General features: G+C 40.5%; 1 long non-coding RNA gene across 1 annotated transcript in view; it reads left to right on the top strand.

Annotated features, from left to right (window-relative positions):
- Positions 1-19,977, top strand: part of LOC131829339 (uncharacterized) — a 100,851-nt gene that overhangs the window by 65,472 nt on the left and 15,402 nt on the right. The window contains exon 9 of the long non-coding RNA XR_009352825.1: positions 2,629-2,731. This is a non-coding gene — a long non-coding RNA (uncharacterized LOC131829339). The remainder of the gene's footprint in view (positions 1-2,628; positions 2,732-19,977) is intronic.

A 19,977-nucleotide genomic window follows, 5' to 3' on the forward strand; every position in this document is an offset into this window, starting at 1 on the left:
GAGGGAGGGCCCGCTAGATTTCGCAAGATAAGGGGTGAAGAAAGCGCTTCCAGGAAGAGTTCAAAGTGGGAATCCCGGGCAACTGGAAGAACTAGAATTTCCGGTGCTCTATCGCTGCGGTTGTTGCAGATGTTGCTGATGGTGTCAGCCTGCGAGAGTTTTCAAGGGTTTTCCCCAGTCCTTGGAAGCTGTGCATTCCAGGCAGATGGAAGCTGAGGCTGAGGCGGATCCCTCTCCCGAAGAAGCCAGACAGCTCTGAGTAACTGCAAAAACACTACCTGCTCTAGGCTTCGAGGCAGTTCTCCGTTGCCATTTTGTCTCAATTCAGCCGTAAGAGGTGACATCTTTCCTCCTCTGTCTGAAAGCCTTGGGTTCTCTTGGGGCCCATAGCAGGGATGATCCTGGATTTGGAGGTTTTAATTTAGGTAGATTAAATGGTTCAAAAGAAACAAGCCAAATGAAAGAGAGGGATGATGGTGCACATACCTTATTGTTGATATACATCTATATAATATCGAATATACTTAATAGTAATATATTGCATAATTTTATATATATGCAATTGGATTGATATGTCTTTTTTGTAGGAGGAACTCAAAAGCTATAGCCCAGAGGGCTTTAAGATTTAATTCACCATGATACCCTGTGGGGCAAAGCACCCTTGCACTCTCAAACTCTGCATTTTAGAACATAGAGTCCTCCAATCTGGCTGTTGCCCAGCCATCTGGTCTTAAGTTCCGTGGCCTACTCGCTAATACCCAGATGTTCAGCCACATGAAGTCCTGTTCCCAGCACTTTTGAGCCAACCCTTCCTTTGCCTGAATTGCAGCTCTCCCCAGAGTATCTTGTGGTATTAGCTCAGACCCCACATCTTCCAAGAAGTCTTCTCTGAACCTCTTGTTTCTTTCTTTCTTTTTTTTTTTTTTTAAAAGATTTTATTTAATTATTTGACAGAGAGAGATCACAAGTAGACGGAGAGGCAGGCAGAGAGAAAGAGAGAGAGGGAAGCAGGCTCCCTGCTGAGCAGAAAGCCTGATGCGGGACTCCATCCAGGAACCCTGAGATCATGACCTGAGCTGAAGGCAGCGGCTTAACCGACTGAGCCACCCAGGTGCCCCTGAACCTCTTGTTTCAATTAAACGTTTCTTTCTCCGTATAGTGTAGTTGATAGTTCCAATACGGCAGTTAGGATGGTTTGACTATTAGGAGAGTTATTGTGTCCATATCTCCTCTCCTGAATGGCCAGCTCAGTGGCCGACACTGTATCTTTTCAGCCTGGGATTCTCCACCACACCTAGCACAGTGCCTTGCTTATAATAGGCACTCAGGATTTATTGCACTCCTTAATAAACTTACTGTTAATTATATTTTGTAAAAGGATCATCTGATAGTATTCTTTGGATGAGGAAGAACTTGAAGGGGTATTCATTGATGTTATAGCGTGAAATTTTCCCAGCTTGAAGACTGAGAGGGTGAGAGAAAGAGTTGCAACTAGGAAAGAAGGAGGCTTCCTTCTTTCTTGGTGTGTCCCTAAGAGGCCTCATGGTTGATCAACAGGGTTTTGGTTACTTGCCCCTGGTCTAACTTCTGACTTTAAGCCTTGGGGCACAGAAACTTGATTCTTAGCACACTAAACTTGATACTTAAAACCAGAATGCTGATCTGTTTGTTGTCAGTGGACTATAAAAGAAATAACTACTGTGAAAATATAGTTGCTGAGGGCATCAAACATTCTAACCATCACATTCTTTCCCTGGAGACACATCCGGAGGAAACCATTTTATACAGAAGTCTGCTCTATAAACGGGAAGAGAGTTATCAGATCCCAAGGTTGCTGGCATCTAGCCATCCACACTGACACCACCAGGACCTATCTGGTGCAGGAGCATGTAGCTGGGTCTGTGGTCCGGGTAACTCTGGTTTCTGGGTGGTGTTTGGATCCATGATTGTTTGACATATGGACAATCATATTCTCAAATGCAGCCTCCAACTAATAACAGAATCATTGTTTTTTATACTTATTTTCGGGTGGGCAAAAAGTTCTAAAACCCAATTTTTATGAGAAGCAGATATATTTCAGTTATGTAAGCTCTTTTCTTTGCCAAAGGCAACCAGAGTCCCAGAAAGGGAAGATGAAATTACTGGAATATGAAGGATAGAAGAAATTGTCTTTATTAGTACTAAACTTAAGAGGTGCTTGGCTTATTTATCTTGTGGTTTAAAGATTGGTTTTTCCCTTGGTCCTAAAGGGACACAAAATTCATAATTCTCCTAGTCTTTCCTTGCTGTCGGGAAAATTAAACTTTCAAAGATGCTAGCAACCTGAAGACCCAAGGCTTTGCTGTTGGCCGAATTCATCCTTCTCCTGAAAGCTTATCATCAGAACTCCAGATAAGCCTTCCCAGATGTTGCACACCCCAAAGCATTCCTGTTTAGAAATTTCCATATTTACTCTGTCCTGAGTCTCTTCTACCATGTCGTCACTTGCCAGCCTGCTCTCTCCCTTTCTCTGTGTGGCAGAACTTAGGAAAATTGATCAAGTAGGCGTAGGTCCAGTATTAAATGATCGAATGAAAATATGCCTTTAACCTCGTATCTCCTTTTCTTTGTCATTTTTCTCCTCTTTAGGGGCTGTTTTCTGTGCAGTCTCAGGTCTCGACCACTCCTCCCCCTTCTCCAAGGCCTCTCCTTACAGTGCATCACACATCATCAAAGGCGGCCGGCTCTCGAGGTGACTGACTTGATAGTCTATAGTTAGCATGTATATGAGAAGCTCTTATTGACCTTAAAATTTGTCCTCTAGCTGCTTTTGAAAAACAAAACAAAACTGAAGGAATCCTGGAGATTTCTGGTTTATCCAAAGAAATAAATCTCTAATGGAGGGGCGACAGATTTCAGGCACTCTGAGAGATATTTTTGGACATGGGTATAATGAGTATTTTGTCAGGACTAGGGTGAGATAAATAGGGAGCCTAGGGCACAAAACTTGAGGAGGGGCTCACTCTCAAAATAGACCTCCATGAGCCAGAAAATGAATGTCTCCTTAATTTTAGGCCCCTCGTTTGCTTCACTGACTTCTTGTCCTAGCCTTGCAGAATCCATTTTTCCTTTCTGTTATTCGTATCTTTATTTTCCTCTGAAACACACCCTGGCACAATCGCAGCCCCTGTGGTCCAGGTGGAAGTGACAGCCCTGAGAGTTAGGGGGGTGGGTTCAAGAACAGACATATGACCTAGGCCTAGCCAATCAAAACACAGAGCCTTGTCCATAGTGATTGGTTCAGTGGCGACATGTGACCTAGCCTGGGCCAATCAGTACTTTTCTTAGAACAACTCAGAAGGAAGCCTGGTCTTTACAGAAGGTTGTGGGGCTGCCGGAAGGTAAACCTAGGTCACTGTGAGGAGAGAGTGATCCTGAGAAAGAAGCCAGTCAGTGCAAAGGAGGGTGAAGAGGTGAGAAGGGACAGATTTCTGAAGTTGTTGGAACTCTGCACCGGAGAGGTTCTCCACCCTGGGCTTTTGAGTTGCCTGTGTCAGTAATTGTGTGTTGGTTAGCTGCGCGGTGCTGCCTGACAAAGTGGGACTGGGTGAGGTGAGAAGGGCGCCTGCGCAGTCTGGCTGCTCCAGTCAGACTGCCTGCTAAGGTCTCTTCATCACACCGCACAGCCGGGATGAGGATGACATTTGTTGTTTGTGGGGGGGGAAAAATACCCCAACTTTCTGAATTTTCTTGTAACAGATTTGGGACTTGAGTGAATAATCTCTGCCCGAGGTTTCGCAACTACTTTTTGGTGGATATGTGAATTTAATTTCTTATCCCAGCCATCTTCTTTTTCTACTTCTTTCCTACTCTCCTGGGCTAATAGAACCGCCTTCTCTCCCCTCGGAACTGTGAAACTGTGAGGGGCTAAACCCAGGTTCATGACCTGAATTTATTTACTGTACCAATCTCTAGGATTCCTGCCAACCCAGAACAGGAAGCAAAACCAAACAACATTTTGCCACCTACCTGTTACCCGAGAAAAGCACTGATGGGAAAATATGCCAGACACTTGACTCCGATACTTGGAGACTGGGCTAGGCGATGATGTCAGGAATGACAATAAAGAATTTAAAAATAAAACCTGCCCTGAGGAGTCACAGACTGGAGTCTGTGAAACTCCCGTGCAGGTAAAAGTACAAGAGTTGAGTGTTGAGTTGAGATGAGTGAATCATCATACTTTAAAAGGCCACCGACTAGAGGTAAAGGGCAGCTACTTCTGGGATTTGGAAATGGGGAAGGAATCCCTGTCCTCTCTATCTGAGTCTCTGACTCTCTGAGTCACAGGGTCTGTGGTTCTTTGGCAGAGCTATGGACTGACCTTCCCCAAGAGAAATCTGAAAGTGGCCTAAGCCGCACCTGCGGAACTCAGAGGAGGTCACTTGGCCATGATATAATCAAGGAACAAGACCTTCAGGGGCACTTGGGTGGCTCGGTGGGTTGAGCATCCAACTCTTGATTTCCACTCAGATCATGATCTCAGGGTCCTAGGATTGAGCCCTGCCTTCGTTTCCATGCTCAGCTCAGTTTGCTTCTCCCTCTCCCTGCTAGCGCAAGCGCTCTCTCTCTCTCTCTCTCCCTCTCTCAAATAAATAAATAAAATCTTTTTTTTTTTTTTAAGAACAGATCTTCAAAGTTTGAAGAGATGAAATATTGAAGTGAAGTTAATGTTTTGGTAAATGCAATTTTTGATAAATGATATGTATTTTTATATATTAAGAGAGCTGTTCTTTTGTAATTCAAAAACTGAAAATAAGCTTTATCTCAGTCTCCTGGTAAAGAAGCTGATTGCCAAGCTGCTGGGAGAGTCTTGTTTCAACAGTGGTGGTAGCGTCTATTAGTACTGAAAATATTATTGGTAAAGGTGTATCCAGTATAGCGAGCTTATCTGTGCCTGGTGCCAGTAAAGATGGTTAGCTGAATTGTTGAATTGTCACATAGTGAAAGGAAAAAAAAAAGTGAATGTTGCTTAATCCTTTGTTCTGTTCAAACAGAATTTGCAATGAAATGAGTATAAAGCAGATCACAGGAGGAAAAGGACAAGAATAATGAAAATACGAGGACATTTTTTTTTCCTGCATACTTTTGACTGTTTATAAAGATCAATTACTTGCTGAGAGTTATTTTTCTTCCTTGAGATTGCCTTAAAAATAACTATAGAACTTTATCATGCTGGTAAGGAAAGGCCAAATATAGATGATTTATTTTATATATATATAGATTATTTGCCAAATAGTTGATTTCACTACTGTAGATTGTTTTAGGTTATGTAAAACTTCATTTTAAAGGACTAATTAAAATGTTTGAAACATTGATGCACCGGTCCAAAATTCAAGATTTGAAAGTAGTGCATTAGAAAGCATTTTCCCCCAGATATTGAGTTCTCATGCCCAGAGGCAACCCTGTTGATTATTTATTGGATTCCTTTCACAGACAGGCTATGCATATAAAAACGTATCTATTTAGTCTTAAAAAATCCAAGTGGTAGCCTACTAGTCACATTCTACGCCTTGCTTTTTTTCACTTAACCATGCAATTTAGAGACTGTTCAGCAAGAACAGTCAAAGCAGGCCTATTTGAATTTATGCCCTTACAGGCCCAGCTCCCTTTACTTGTTCCCCCCTTTCTCCACGTTGTTTCCATGGCTCTCATTACTTTCTATTGTGCTGTAATTGAATGATTTACTATGTTTATTGTTTGTCTTTCCACTGGATTGCAGGAGCCATAGGGACAAAGAATTTTTGTGCCGTTTATGGTCCGCTGTGTATGTAACACCTAGAATGGTGACTGGCACATAGCAGGGTCTCCATAAATCTTGGTGAATGAATGGATGAATGAATGAGTGAGTGTTTCAAAGGAAAAAATGATGCGTTGATAGAAACCCATAGAGAGGGCGCCTGGGTGGCTCAGTGGGTTGGGCTGCTGCCTTTGGCTCAGGTCATGATCTCAGGGTCCTGGGTTCGAGTCCCGCATCGGGCTCTCTGCTCGGCAGGGAGCCTGCTTCCCTCTCTCTCTCTGCCTGCCTCTCTGTCTACTTGTGATTTCTCTCTGTCAAATAAATAAATAAAATCTTTAAAAAAAAAAAAAAAAAGAAACCCATAGAGAAATATGTAGAAATTGAAGATCTTTGCAAACATTCATGTAAAAACTATATTGATGTGATTAAATCGGCCCTTCCCCAGCAGAAGCGGAAAGCTCAAGTAACTGCCTTTGCTGATTGCCAAACATTTTTGTGCTAAAATTGTTCAGAAAAGGCCAATGCCTCTGGCTACTTATCTTTGCTATTCCCAGCGTTCTGCTTTTTTCTTTCCCCCCCAGACTTCTTTTTCAGCTCTAACCTTTTCATTTAATTACTTCCCTCCCAGCTCCGTCCGTATCTCCTATGTCTGCAGTAGCATTTTGTGAAAATGTAATGGAGTGCCTGGGTCTTCTTTCTGAAAGCGTCTTTGTAGTAAGATATCTTACTAAGTCCCAGCAGTTAGCGCTTGTAAACAGGCTGTGGGAGGATGTCCAGTATTCATTATAGAAAAGGAAGGAGAGCACACCCTCTTCACATTTGGGGACCATACAGGAGGTACCGAAGGGGTTTGGATTCATCAGAAGAATCACCTGTGTTTTTATATAACGATTACAGGACAAAGGGATGTTGGACAGATGCTTGCAAATGGCCTAAGTTAAAAAAAAAAAAAAAAAAAAGTCTGGAATCATGTTTAAAAAAAAGGAGGTGGAGGAAAACAAGGTAAATGCATTGTTTAGGTAGATATCTGATTTGGTGGGGCCCACGGCTATTTGGAATATTCTTAATTTGTGCTTTCTTGCATTTTGTAAAGCAGTGATTTATATAACTGATTTGATACATGAAGGAGGCCACACAGGAAAGAATATTTGGAGGTAGTGGAGGGGTAAGTTATAACTTTTTATGTCCTTCAAATAGGAATTACTTTAAACAATAGATCAGAACTATTTTAACTTTGAACTGAAATCCAGGGCCAATCCTATCTTAATGGCTATTCCTTTAAGAAGAAAGCAAGAGACATGTTTTAATTAAGCACAAGAAATTTAAATAGAGAAGTTTGTCAAATGCCATCAGAATCCACTTGCTAGAAATAAAAGCTTATTATTTTTTTGAGAGGTTGATATCTGTTGATCCTGGTGCCTTTTCTCCCCTTCAGAGAATAAAGCCTCATTTGACCGGAAGGGAAGGAAGGAAGCCAGTGAAGAAACCCAGATTTGGTATAGTTCATGGACTTCAACTGTAGTGCCATTAAAACCCTGTAGAGAGCAAAATGGAGTCTCTCATGTCAAGCAGGGGCCTGTGTCAAGCAACACAATCAGTTAAGGTATAGCACCTATGAGGTTTTGGAACCAATGTCAGCTGATACCCCAGAACTGATAATGGGCAGAAACAGAGGAAGTCTGTGGGGGCCTGAAACCTATTAAATCCCCTTACAAAAGGGAAGATTTGGGCAGCAAACTGTCAGACTCCTCAAACATGACCCCTCTACATCTGACCACTTAAAAAAAGGCAGCTGCCACCGAAGGCTCCGCCCGATGGATCCTTGGAACAGAACCGGGATCCTTTCCGGCTTGAACATGAGAAGCAGTGAGTGTGGAGAGCTGACCTGGACCAGCCCAAAGTCTTACCTCAGCTGCATGCCCCCAGACTGACCCTGGTTTGTTCACTTGCTGCACCCTTTTGTTACCTTATGTGTTTATGGCTTGTCTTCTGTCCTGCTCTGTGTGCCATGTAAGAAGCCAAGTTTAATCACATCGTGTGATGTCACTGAGCTTGGAATCCTGAACCTGTTCTGTAATTGCAATTTAACTTTGCTTTATGATTGAACACAGCTGACATTATGGAAAGACACAGCTGGTGGGTGAGCCGTCCTAGCGTACCTGTGACAGATCCTCTCACTTAGGGACATTTTAGTGAATTCTAAGAAGTCCAGGTTTGAGGCTACTCTGCCTGAAAGGGAAAAGGAAGAAACAGGAAAACTCTAAAAAGCAGATGCAAGGGCTCCAAATATGACTATCTGGGATTCTTTATTGTAGAAGCAAAATAATCAAGAAATACTAAGGGAATTACCATGTATGTTATAAGATGTTAATCTTTATATTAATAGCTCTAGAATGACAAGAAACATTATGTTTAGTGTGCTTCAATAATATGAGGAATGGTATAAAAACCATTTTAATGGCATTTCTATCCAAAATGATTGTCATAAAGTCAGGTTTTTTTTTTTTTTTAAGGTTTTATTTATTTGTTGGGTGGGAGGAGAGAGAGAGAGAGCAAGAGTACAAGCAGGGGGAGCAGCAGGCAGAGGGAGAAGTAGGCTCCCAACGGAGCAAGGAGCCTGATGTAGGACTCAATCCCAGGACCCCAGGATCATGACCTGAGCCGAAGGCAGATGCTTAACCGACTGAGACCCCCAAGTGTCCCATAAAGTCAGTTTTTTTATACTGACCCACCTTCCTTCCCAAGAAACCACTCATAGACAAGCATATCCACCTTTTCATAACTAATAACTGCCACGCTTTCATTTAGAACCTCTCATTTTCTCATCATGACCTCTGTCCCTTCAGCCCACTCACCCTATCTGTCGCACTCTTGCTAGTTTCTAGCTTCATCAACACCTCCAATTCCTGCTCTTACTTATTTTTCTATTTGTCACTTGCTCTTGCTTCCCCCATCTTTTCACTTCTCTTACCCAGCTGAGATTCCATATACTACTATGACTCTTTTCTTTCAAATGCTTTTTGATGCCCTTGGCTATCTCTTTGTGCATTTCCCTTATCTGGCAAAATCTCAACCTTGGTTTCCCCCAGTCAGCTGCCTACTTTGCACCTCCACTCAAAGCAGCTAAGTGTTGCAGGAGTAAATCACATAGTTGTACTGGCTGGAGTCATTTCAAAACCATGACCACACATAGCACATTACACTAAGTGACATCCTACTTTACCTGGCAAGCATATTCAATGTCTAACTCTCTGAAATGACTCCTTAAATCTCCACTTTCCTGCCCCACTCAGTCACATGTTGTGAAGTCACCATGATCTAATTTTCCTACCACTAGTTCTAAGAACCCACCAATTCATACTCACATACTCTGCCAGGTCCTTTTGCCCCTGAGGCCATTTTCTCCAGGTATGATCTGGATTCCACCCCATGCTACCTGCATAAAGACCACTCCTCCAGGGATCTTCTTCCTCTTCCCCATCTTTCTGCTTCTACTTGGAAACTCTTTGCTCAGAGCTACAAGTGACTACTTCATTATTCTGGTCTCAGCTCGGGTTTTCTTCTTGTTGCTTTTAATGACCTTCTTAGCTCAAATTAGCTCTTCCATCCACTACCATTCAGGTAGGCATAGTATGTCACAAATTACATGGTTTTATGTTCCTCATGCTACATATTATCTGAAAGTACCTAACTTTTTATCGATGTCTTTATGTGTTTCTTTTCCCACTGGAATTTAAGCTTATTGAAGGCCAGAGATCATTTCTTCTCCACTATTGTGTTACTGTATTGCTGGAGAACAGTCACTGGCATTCAGTAGGTGCTCAATAAATACTGACTGATGGATTGACTGACTGACAACTTAAAGGAAGTAATTACAATAATCTGGAAGACACTGTTCCCCAGCAATGCAGATGAAAGGTATATTATTATGTTTTCTTGTTCAAACAAATCCATTTCTGGAAGGCTAGTGGAAGAGAGTAATGTGAACACTACTGCTAAGAAAAATGCTTATATAGAAATTTCAATATACCAGACATCCTTTTGGACTCTTTTCAACTATTAATTTATTTAAACCTCACAACAACAATCTGAAGCATGTACAGCAGGTGAGGAGACTGAGGCATAGAATGTACCAGCACACCTTGGTGTTTCCCAAACTCAGGCTTAATTGTTGAGCTGTGTTTCTCTATCATAAATCCCCTCAGATGATCACATTTGCAGGTGGTCATCTCTATAAGAAGGAATAGGCAGTTCGTATGAATTATCAGGCAATCTGGTAGTTTACTATTGATCTTGGATTCACTATACCCCAGGAACTGTGCTAGGCATCACAGGAGATGCCAAAGAAGAATAAGACTGGGTCCTTTCTGGAAAGGCAGGGTTAATCTGTTTAATAAATCTAAGGACTGTGAATTTACCAAGGACTGTATAATAACAATAAGTAAGGTGAACAAACTGACAAAATATTTACACCTTTGAATGTATAATTCTATATTTTAGGTGAAAATATTCATTCTATCCTGAAGACATGGAAAATATTCATGAAGTTCGATATATGGCCAAAAGCCACATCACCGTACCTTGGCCCCTGGCTTTCAGAGTCTTAGGGTATATAAAGAGGTGTTGGATCCAAACAAAAACTTCCATATTTGGGCATCAAGCAGTCTCCCTTTTCTGAATGCAAGTATCAGTTGGTCTACCCAGCTTAGATACCATTTTTCTTAACACCTCATTAAGAGTCTTTTTCCCACTTTTTTAGGACTTTATGTAAACATAAAAACCTTAGTTTAGCAGAGTTGGCTACATACCATTAGATGAACTATAAATTTTTGAAAACTCACAAAGTGGTAATTTGAGAACAAATATAGACAGCATATCTTAAACAATTCAGTCATAGCTCCAACACGTGGTGGGTGATACTCAGCCTGTTTCCTTCAAGAACGAGGAACACCCTTAAGCAGCAGTGACTAAGGAGACATCTGTCTTCATCCTGTTTTTCCATCCCACACTAGCCCACACCTTCCAGGACTGGCCTGGGCACAGCTCATTTCAGAGATGATTACTGGGAGTTTCTGGTTTGTGTCTATAATTTCTCAAAGTTAAGTCCCTAAAATATCTTAACTTTCTGTTTCAGCTACACAGTCTGCACCAGCTCTATTTCAGTTCTGTGGCTACATATACTCCCCGTGTTTATTGTTCAGATCTGCAGTGCTAAGAATTTATGATGTGCAGTTTTTTAAAAATATAGAAGTATCTACTGAGACTATGTGTAAGAAAAAAAATGCTTTATACTTTGCATTATCTCCTGTCATCATCTACCAAAAGCATCAGTAGCTAGCATGTATGAAATTTTAAGATTCTTTGGTATAGTAAGTTGAATTTGTGTCCCCCTAAAAGATATATCCCAGTCCTCAGCCCTGTGAGTCCCTGAGAATGTGAATGTATTTGGAAATAGGGTCCTTCCAGATGTAAGTAATTAAGGATCTTGGGATCATCCTGGATTTAGGGTGGACTCTTGATCCAATAACTTGTGTCCTTGTAAGACACAAGTCTTACATATTGTAAGACACACACAAGTCTGTGATATTTGTAAGAGAATGGTTTGAGACACAGAGAAAGGGATTAGGTGAAGACAGAAGCAGACCAAAGCAAAGGGATGTTATGCAGACCTAAGTGAAGGGGTGAAGGGGTGCTAAGTGTTGCTGCAAGAAAGGCCTGGAACAGATTCTTCCTTAGAGCTTTGAGAGGGAACCAACCCTACTGAAACCTTGACTTTCACCTCTGGCTTCTAGAACCATGAGATAATACATTTTTGTGGTTTTTAGCAGTCCTATGGTAAATTGTTGTGGCAGTTCTAGGAAATAAATATACTTGGTTTTAGGTGGGAAAATAACAAATTCTTGGTCATGAAGATCCTCAGCTATTCCTGATTACTGCTTCTTTTATGGTTATTTTCTGTCTCATATCTCATTAATTGCCCACTTTCGCTGTGATATTTTGGTTAAGGCAGTTGCTCCCAACCTTTGCAATAAAGACAACCTGATACCAACGAAATCAACCAACCAAGCAAACAAAAAGAAATCTGTAGTTCTGTGGCTTTGCTTTTTAAGTATTTAATGTGTATTATTATAAACAACATTTTAAAATATTTTAATGAACAATGCCTAACTTAGAATTTTGGTGAAACAGATCTTTGTTCTGGGAGAATTTTAATCAAAATATTGCAGAAAGAAACATACTTGGCAACATGATTTTGGATAGTTAAGACTGTCACGTGCACATTATGAGTTTTGGGGACACAGAGAGTAAATCATGTGAGGCTAGAATCACCGAAGGAACACCACCGTGCTCATCCTTCTTCCAGGACTTTCAGGAGCCAGTTTAGTGGTAACGTGTATTTCTTGGATGTTGCTTGTCAGAGCGTATCAGAATTTCTCTGCATCCGTGGACTTTCATCTTTCCTGTGCCAGCTGCAGTCACAGTTCTGTGTCTTTGCTCTCTGAGCTCTCACTGACATCCAAATGGTTCTAGAAGGCAAAAACTTGTGTATATTTTGGTAATAATCATCATTGGTGAACACGAATTATATCTGTTCTATTTATAAAAGGGACAACCAAGGGTTCTTAACCTGGAGTCTGTGAATTTAGGTTCACAGCAGAAATTCTCTATTTTTTATGAAACACAAACTGAAACTCAATTATAATTTAATTTCGGTTGCTTTTGTAAACTTATTTTATGTGTTTATACATTTTAGTCTGAGAAGGAGCCCATGGGCTTCACCAGAATGCCAAAGAGGTCAATGGCACAGGAAATTTTAAGAAACTTGCTTTGCCCTAGCTCTTAGACAACTAAGGTCTGAGGCCACCAAATCATTTGCTTCTGCAGACCTGGCTTATTTAGCACGGTTCCCTTCAAGGGCATCGACAAATGGCAGTAAGTAACATTCCAATTTTCCAAAAATGACTAAGCGCCTATTCTTTTTAGTTACTTTACGTTTTGTTTACATCATGTGTACCTGTTTTTTTGTCTTTTTTTTTTTTTTTTGCCATTGCATGGAGCATGTTTTGTTCTGTTTTCTGCTGAAGGGTACCTTGGCTATCATCATTAGTTATCTGAGGCTCTCAGTTTTGATGCTGGATGCGTGATCATCTTTGCTCTGCCTTGGTCATATACTGACCTTCCTTCTTTGGCTGGTCACCGGAAATGGAGCGCATGCTGCCTTCAGAATGGTTGGGCTGGTGGGCACAGTCACTGCATGAGAAAATGGGGACATTAGAGGCAGGCCACATGGAAGAGGGTCACGGAGTTTCCTTTATGCAAATGAAAATGCTCTCTCTTTATGGTACTTTGCCTTTCATAATGGCAAATTATTCTGCTGATGCTGTGGCTTCCGAGTGTACAGGTGTGGTGGAATTAACTTGGGTATGACATATAATTGCATCCTCTTCTCCGATGTTCAAGGCAAGTGGAACTTACTGTTATTTCTGGTTCTTTAGAGCCCCTGGTTATAGAATGCTCTTTCTTCTCTGAGCTAAATTGTAAGAACCTTCAGCAACAAACACATCTGTGACTCTAGCCCTGCATCCATATTGGAGTAACAGAATCATTTATTCATTCAGCAAACGTTTGTTCAGTGCTGAATGCCAGGCCAATGGTATGGACTGTGATTTCACATGCTCGCCTCATCCTTTCTCTTGGGAGGCCTTTTGCGATTTTTCAGAGGATGGAAGACCTCATGTTCACTTAACTGTCTTTTTCTCTCCAAAGCAGATTTTCTTCTTCAGGAACCTTCACGCTCTTTGTCCCTTCCAGATCTTATATCTACAAATTTTACTCTCTTTTACACATTTTCAGTCTCTGGGATCACTGGTCCCTTCCCCACTTCCTACATTCAGGTTGTTCAATATTCAAAACAGTGACAGCAATGGCACCCCAACCCCACCACCCAAACACAAAAGAGAAGAGGAAACACTCGTGATCAGGCCTCTCTTCTGCGCATCTCTTCCTCCCCTAACACACTTGGCAGATCTCATTCTCATCACGTGCTCCTATCTACTTACCCCTAGGACCTTTGTCATTTGATATTCTCTCTCATCAAGCCATTGAAAGTGCTCAGTGACTTCTTAAAAAATGAATATTGATGGATAGTCTCAAATTCTCACATTTTTTTCTAACCTCTCTCAGGTGTTTAAAACTGCAGGCTGCCCTCTCCTGCACTCTTTCTTCTCTCTTAGTGTCCCTGGCACTGTGCTATCCTGATTTTCTTTGCTTTCTTTGCAGCTTTTTAGTCATAGTTTCACCATCTGTCCATTCCCAAATGTGGCTCCTCCCCCAGGCTTTGCTTGTCCTTCTTTCACTCTCCTTATAAAGCTCTGCCTAAATGAGCTCATGTCAACTGTGAGCCCTGATGACCAGCTCCCATATCTGTGGCTGCTCTATCGTCTTTCCTCCTGGACTGGTAGACATCCCCACAGGGGCCAGGCATATACCTTGCGTACACATGAGCTCCAGCCCCTTAAACGAGTGGTCCTCCTGCTTGCAGATGGAGTTACTGGTTTTACTCTTGAAGTCACCCAGGCCCCTAAGACCTGGGACAGTTACTTTCCTCCATTACCCCACACAGCTGATTGGTTGCTAAGGGTCATCCAGTCTTCTTTCTCAACATTTTCCATACTATCTTCCTTTTTTTTTTTTTTTTTAAATTTTACAGGGTTTTCTTTGTTAAGGTTCATTCTCAATTCCCAACTGATCTCTCTTATCTATCCCCCCACCCTGCCTCCACCTCTCACTCCCAAACCCATTCACCAAGTTCATTTTCTAGAAGCATTGTTACGATTAGTCTGGAAGTGTTATTTGTTAGTCTCCCACCAACTTCATTGTTCTTGGGCACATGCACAGAGCTGCAGACCTAGGCCATGAATCTATTCCCTTTCCTACTGAGGAACAGAATGGGATGTTTGAGGGATTGGGACTATAGATAGCACAAATGGAAAATAACCCCCCTCTCATCCCTCCCTCCCTTCTTCCTCTTCCTCCCTTTACCTCTGTTCTTTTTTCTTTTCAGCTTCCCTGATGTCTTCCCATTCTCCTTTTTCTTCCTTCCTTTTCTTTCTTTTGGCCACTATATCCTAGTAAATGGGATATTAATTGACCTTCTGCAGATTCTGCAATATTACTATTTAAGACCCCATTTTTAAGTAATGGAAACCAACTCAAGTTAGATGAAAAGAAATGGGGTGCAGTGCAAAGAATACTCATAGGACTGGAACAGGGATGGCAAAACCACAGGGTTTTTTTTTTGTGTGTGTGTCTGTTCCTTGATTCTCTTTGTGCTTCTATTTCATCCCTCTCTCTGTAGACTCATTTCACATTTGTTCTCAAAGTGGAACATGGCCCCTCATAGCTCCTAAATTTACATACTTTATTTTCTGACATATGGAGAAACAAACTCTCCTTATCTTGGTTTCAATTTCCAAAGTCTTCCTTTAGAGAATCTGATTTTCTGGCTTGGTGCAGTGCATACCTGAAGTCCAATTACCTAGGGCCTGAGTGGAGATGTTATGTGGTACAACATGGCTGCCCATGGCTGGGTCTCTCTACCAGAATAAGAGAGGAGGGGCAGTTTTCAGAGAAAGGAGAGGAGATTAAGACTCAATGATGGGATAACAGAGAAAAGCTGCCTTGCTACTTACTAGCTATGTGGCCTGGGGCAAGTCACTAAACTTTAAAAAAAATATTTAAATTCAATTACTTAACAAATAATGTATTATTGGTTTTGGAGGTAGAGGTCAGTGGTTCATCAGTATAACACCTAGGGCTTATTATATCATGTGCCTTCCTTAATGCCCATTACCCAGTTACCCCATCTCCCAACCCAACCCTTCCAACAACCCTCAGTTTGTTTCCTGTGATTAAGAGTCTCTTATGGTTTATCTCCCTCTCTGTTTTCTAATTGTTCTATTTTTTTCTCCCTTCTCCTATGCTTGATGCTGTGGGTGAAACTAGAAGGTATTATGCTAAGTGAAATAAGTTAATCAGAGAAAGACACCTATATGAGTTCACTCATATGTGGAATTTAAGAAACAAGTCACTAAACTTCTAATATTTTACAGGGCTACTGAGGTAATCAAAAGAGACAACAATCTCAGAAAATACTATATAAATTATAAGGAACTACCCAATAGATGTTTATTGTTATTGTTAACATACTTGGTTAGTATCATAAATATCTGTAAGAACATGGGAATAAGGGAATTAAAACCATTATTTTTATAAATAAATGGTAAAATTGGTCCTTGTAAAGTGCAGGAAGTATCCATGGCCAACAAGGCTAAACTTTTCTATTTTTTTACTATATTAACTTATTTACTGAGTGAATATTCAATCAGTAAGGGAGTAAGTCAGACTTACTTGATTATTTGATGACTGATCAGTCAGTCGTAATTTCAATGCTACTTTAAACCAAGAACTGTTTGGATTTTTAATCAACAGTTACCTCCTTTTCTGAATTCCTATATAATCTATTTAGCTTCTTGGTCAGCTGTCATTAGCAGGCTTGGATTGACAGAAATACAAGACATAGACACTTTCTGAGTAAATCAAACACATTGCACTTCTGATTGCCGTTAGGATACATGATGGCAAGATTGGTAGCAGCATCTAGTATGAAGATGCAAGCTTCCTAGTACCCTCCTCTAACCAGGGATAATGTAATTGTGAGTGCAGATTGCAAGTCTTTCTAGAAGTGTAACTTTTTTCTTTCCATGCCCAGTGTTTATGCATAAAGGTAGAGAGGGCCTGCACTTTGTCTAGTGTGGATACATGCTGATACTTCCTTGCTTGGTACAGGTCATCCGTCTCAAAATTATAGAGTGCAAAATGTGATTGAAACATTTCATTCAGTCTTATCCATTACCCTCAGATGCTTGAGGATAGTTCAGCTGATCCAACCACATTCCTGAACTCAGCTTATAGGAGCAGAATAGGCATCAGTTCCCCAGAATTCTTGGATTCATTCTAAGAAGCTCTTAGATCATCTAAAGGGCATATCTGACAAATCTCAGAGCATTAAAAAAAACTCATATAGCCTTGTAATGTTCATTTGTATGTTATCCCCCCTTCTAGGTGATATATTTATTGAAAGAAGAAATTATAATTTATTTATTCTTATTCTGTGAACTTAGTCCATACCTTGTATATATGTGTTCCAAAAAATTTTTATATTAGTAAATGAGTCTTTATAATTATTGAAAACATGGATACCTACTTACTTCTTCCATCCTATTTCTGGAAACTCCTTTTTGTCTTTTAAAAAACTTAGATTATGGGGGGTTGCCGGGGTATCTCAGTCTGTTGAATGTCCAACTCTTGGTTTCAGCCTGGGTCTGATCTCGAGGTTCTAAATTCAAGCCCCATGTGGGGCTCCATGCCCAGTGTGGAGCCAGCCAAATCAATCAATCAATCAATCAATCAATCAATCAAACTTAGATTGTGTATCCCCTCTCTTTGATATGTCCCTCTCACTGTACAAGAAGTTAGTCATTCCATTCCATGTTCCAGTAGCTGTTTGGACAAAGCTCTCTAAGCACTGTTTTCATTGTGTTATAATATTATATCTTTCACTAGACTGAATTTATCTAAGGCTAGAAATCTGATTTGTTCATTTTTGTGTTCCTTTAAAGAAGCTAAAGCTAGAGTCTGTTTATGATAAATGCTTATTTAAGGAATAAATCCCTAGGATCTCCCTCACCCCAAATTTGTAGTATTAGAAAGTAGTATTGGTGTAGGGAAGATGTTAGAGTTTGAAGCCAATGGCCAAGAAAGAATTCTTGAGATGTCTTTGGTGCAAAAAGGTGGTTTTATTAAAGCACGGGGACAGGACCCATGAGCAGGAAGAGCTGCACTGAGGTCATGAGGAGTGGTCCATGATATACTTTCAAGTTGGGAGGGAGTTGGGGATAGGGTAAGCCTCCCGGTTATTTTGGAAAAAAGATTTCCAGGATCCTGAGGGGGCTAGCTATTGTTGTCATTTATTACTGTTTAGTAAAAGCTCAGTCAGGAGACTCTTCAGACATATATCAGTGGGTCATATGCTTGGAGGATGATTGCCAACATTTATCTTGGGGGGCAGAGATAAAGGAAGTTTCCAAAGGAATTGTTATATGTTAAAGTAGACTTATAAGATCTTGGGGGTAGGGCTAGGATTTTCCCTTTTGCCCTTGGCAGAATATTAATATTGAGGCAACTCGGTTCCTAGAGTAATATCACTCTGCCTGTTTCAAAGATTTGTCAGTGGGATGTAGGTGGTAAGGAAACTTAATAATTTTTCTTCTGCCTTTGTTTCCCACATCAGTATTATAGTGGAACCCATAAGTAGATGCAGTAACAGGTTCTTTTGCACATAAGTCACTGGGTAAAAATATGGTCTCCAGAACTAGTTTGCTGGGTTGAATCCTCGATCTGGTACTTACTAGCCCTGTGATCTGGGTTCCTGTGCCTTGGCTTTTTGTCTACAAAATAGAACATCAGTACATCAGTAGTATCTATCTCATTGAATTGTTGTATTGAATGAGATAATATTTGTAAAGTGCTTAGAGCAATGCCTGGCTTATAATAGGTGCTCAGCAAGCATTTTTAATACGAGAAAAGTTTTCTACTGAATTTAGTAGACTGGGAAAAAGGAAAAGAATGGAATAAGATATTTTGGCCTATTGTGATCATGATTTTACTTGTTTTTTCCTTCCATTGATTCCTCATGTTTTCCCCTTGTTTCCTTGCCTGCTTCCTCTTTTCACTTTCCTAATCCCACATCTTTTCTTCTTCTTGAGTGGTAGGAGATGTTAATAATAGGGTTAGGGTTGGGCATTGAAAAAGTAATTGTTTTTGGAAGTCATAGACTAAGCCAACTAGACTGTGATAATAAGAGTTTGATGTACATGAGTCATTTGAAAGAGTTTCCTGGATATGGGCCTAAAAGGTTTCAGGAGGAGAAATATCCAAAGATTAAAGGAGTGAGTTGGCCAGTATATCAAATGCATTTGCTGTCTTTTACCCTTCTTCACTATGTGATCATTCTTTGTTTAGTGCGAATAAAATGCCAGCTACATTTTGGGTGAGCAATACTTTCTTGTTTATAGATTAAGGACTTTAAGGCTCCAAGGTTGTGGTCTCTTTATTTATAGAGAGGTTTGTACTACAAGGTGTGCCTGCCTGTGTAAATCTTCATCTTTTGGTCATCTTTTAATTTCAGAATCTCTTTGGGCAATTAAAAAAAAGCCTTGCTGTTGATATAATTTAGTCTTTGGTAGTTGTACAAAACACAATCTTTCCAGGGCTATTTGTGTTCTTTGTTCCTGAAAGTCTAGATACCTTTGACTATCCCTCTTCAATTCTTTGGTTGTGTACTGCAGAATAGGTCATGTACTATGACAAGCAGACCTGAGACTTGGACTTGCTGTTTATGTTTCTAGCTTCCTTTTGGTTCTAGGTTAGGACCATGCCACAAAATATGCTTAACTTCATACCTTTAGGTTAAGCAGAACTGTTTATTGAAAAACAGGCATTTGCATAGTTAGCCTTAAAATTGAAGTACATTTCTTCATCCCTTCAGTCATACTTTATTTCCTATATAATCAATTATTTTGGGAAATCGGGGGGAGAGGTGGAGGGGGCAGGGCATGAGAGGGCTACAAAGCTGTTAGGTTTGTCTGAGGTAGATTTCAAGATTAAAATTAGGACTGAGATGTTAAATGCATTATTCAAGTGTTGTGATAAAATGCTAAACTTAAAAGATTTTGAAAATGAATCTGACATGATACAAGATTGTTCTTAGTAAGTAGAATGTTTGATTTGGGTAATAAGGTGAGCATGAGAGAGAAATGTATATACTACAGTAATTGGCGGCTACTACAAAGCTATTCATAGAATGCCTAGAAACAGATTTTGATGATACATTAACCAGGAAGGTGAAGCTTGAGTGGCTTATAAGGCCATCAAAATTCAACAGTGAGAGAGTATACTTATTCACAGTGTTCTTTTGTTAAAGATGCTGGATGGATGCCTCACAAGGTCAATGAGAAACACATGTTCAATGAACTGCTCCCCTGGTTTTCTTCAAGGCCTCATTTAATTGAAGCATCCAAATAAAATGTCCTTGTTTTCTGGATTTTTCAAGGTGTAGCCAAGCAGAAACTTTAAACAAG

This window comes from Mustela lutreola, chromosome 4, assembly GCF_030435805.1.
Source record: "Mustela lutreola isolate mMusLut2 chromosome 4, mMusLut2.pri, whole genome shotgun sequence".
Classification (NCBI taxonomy): Eukaryota; Metazoa; Chordata; class Mammalia; order Carnivora; family Mustelidae; genus Mustela; species Mustela lutreola.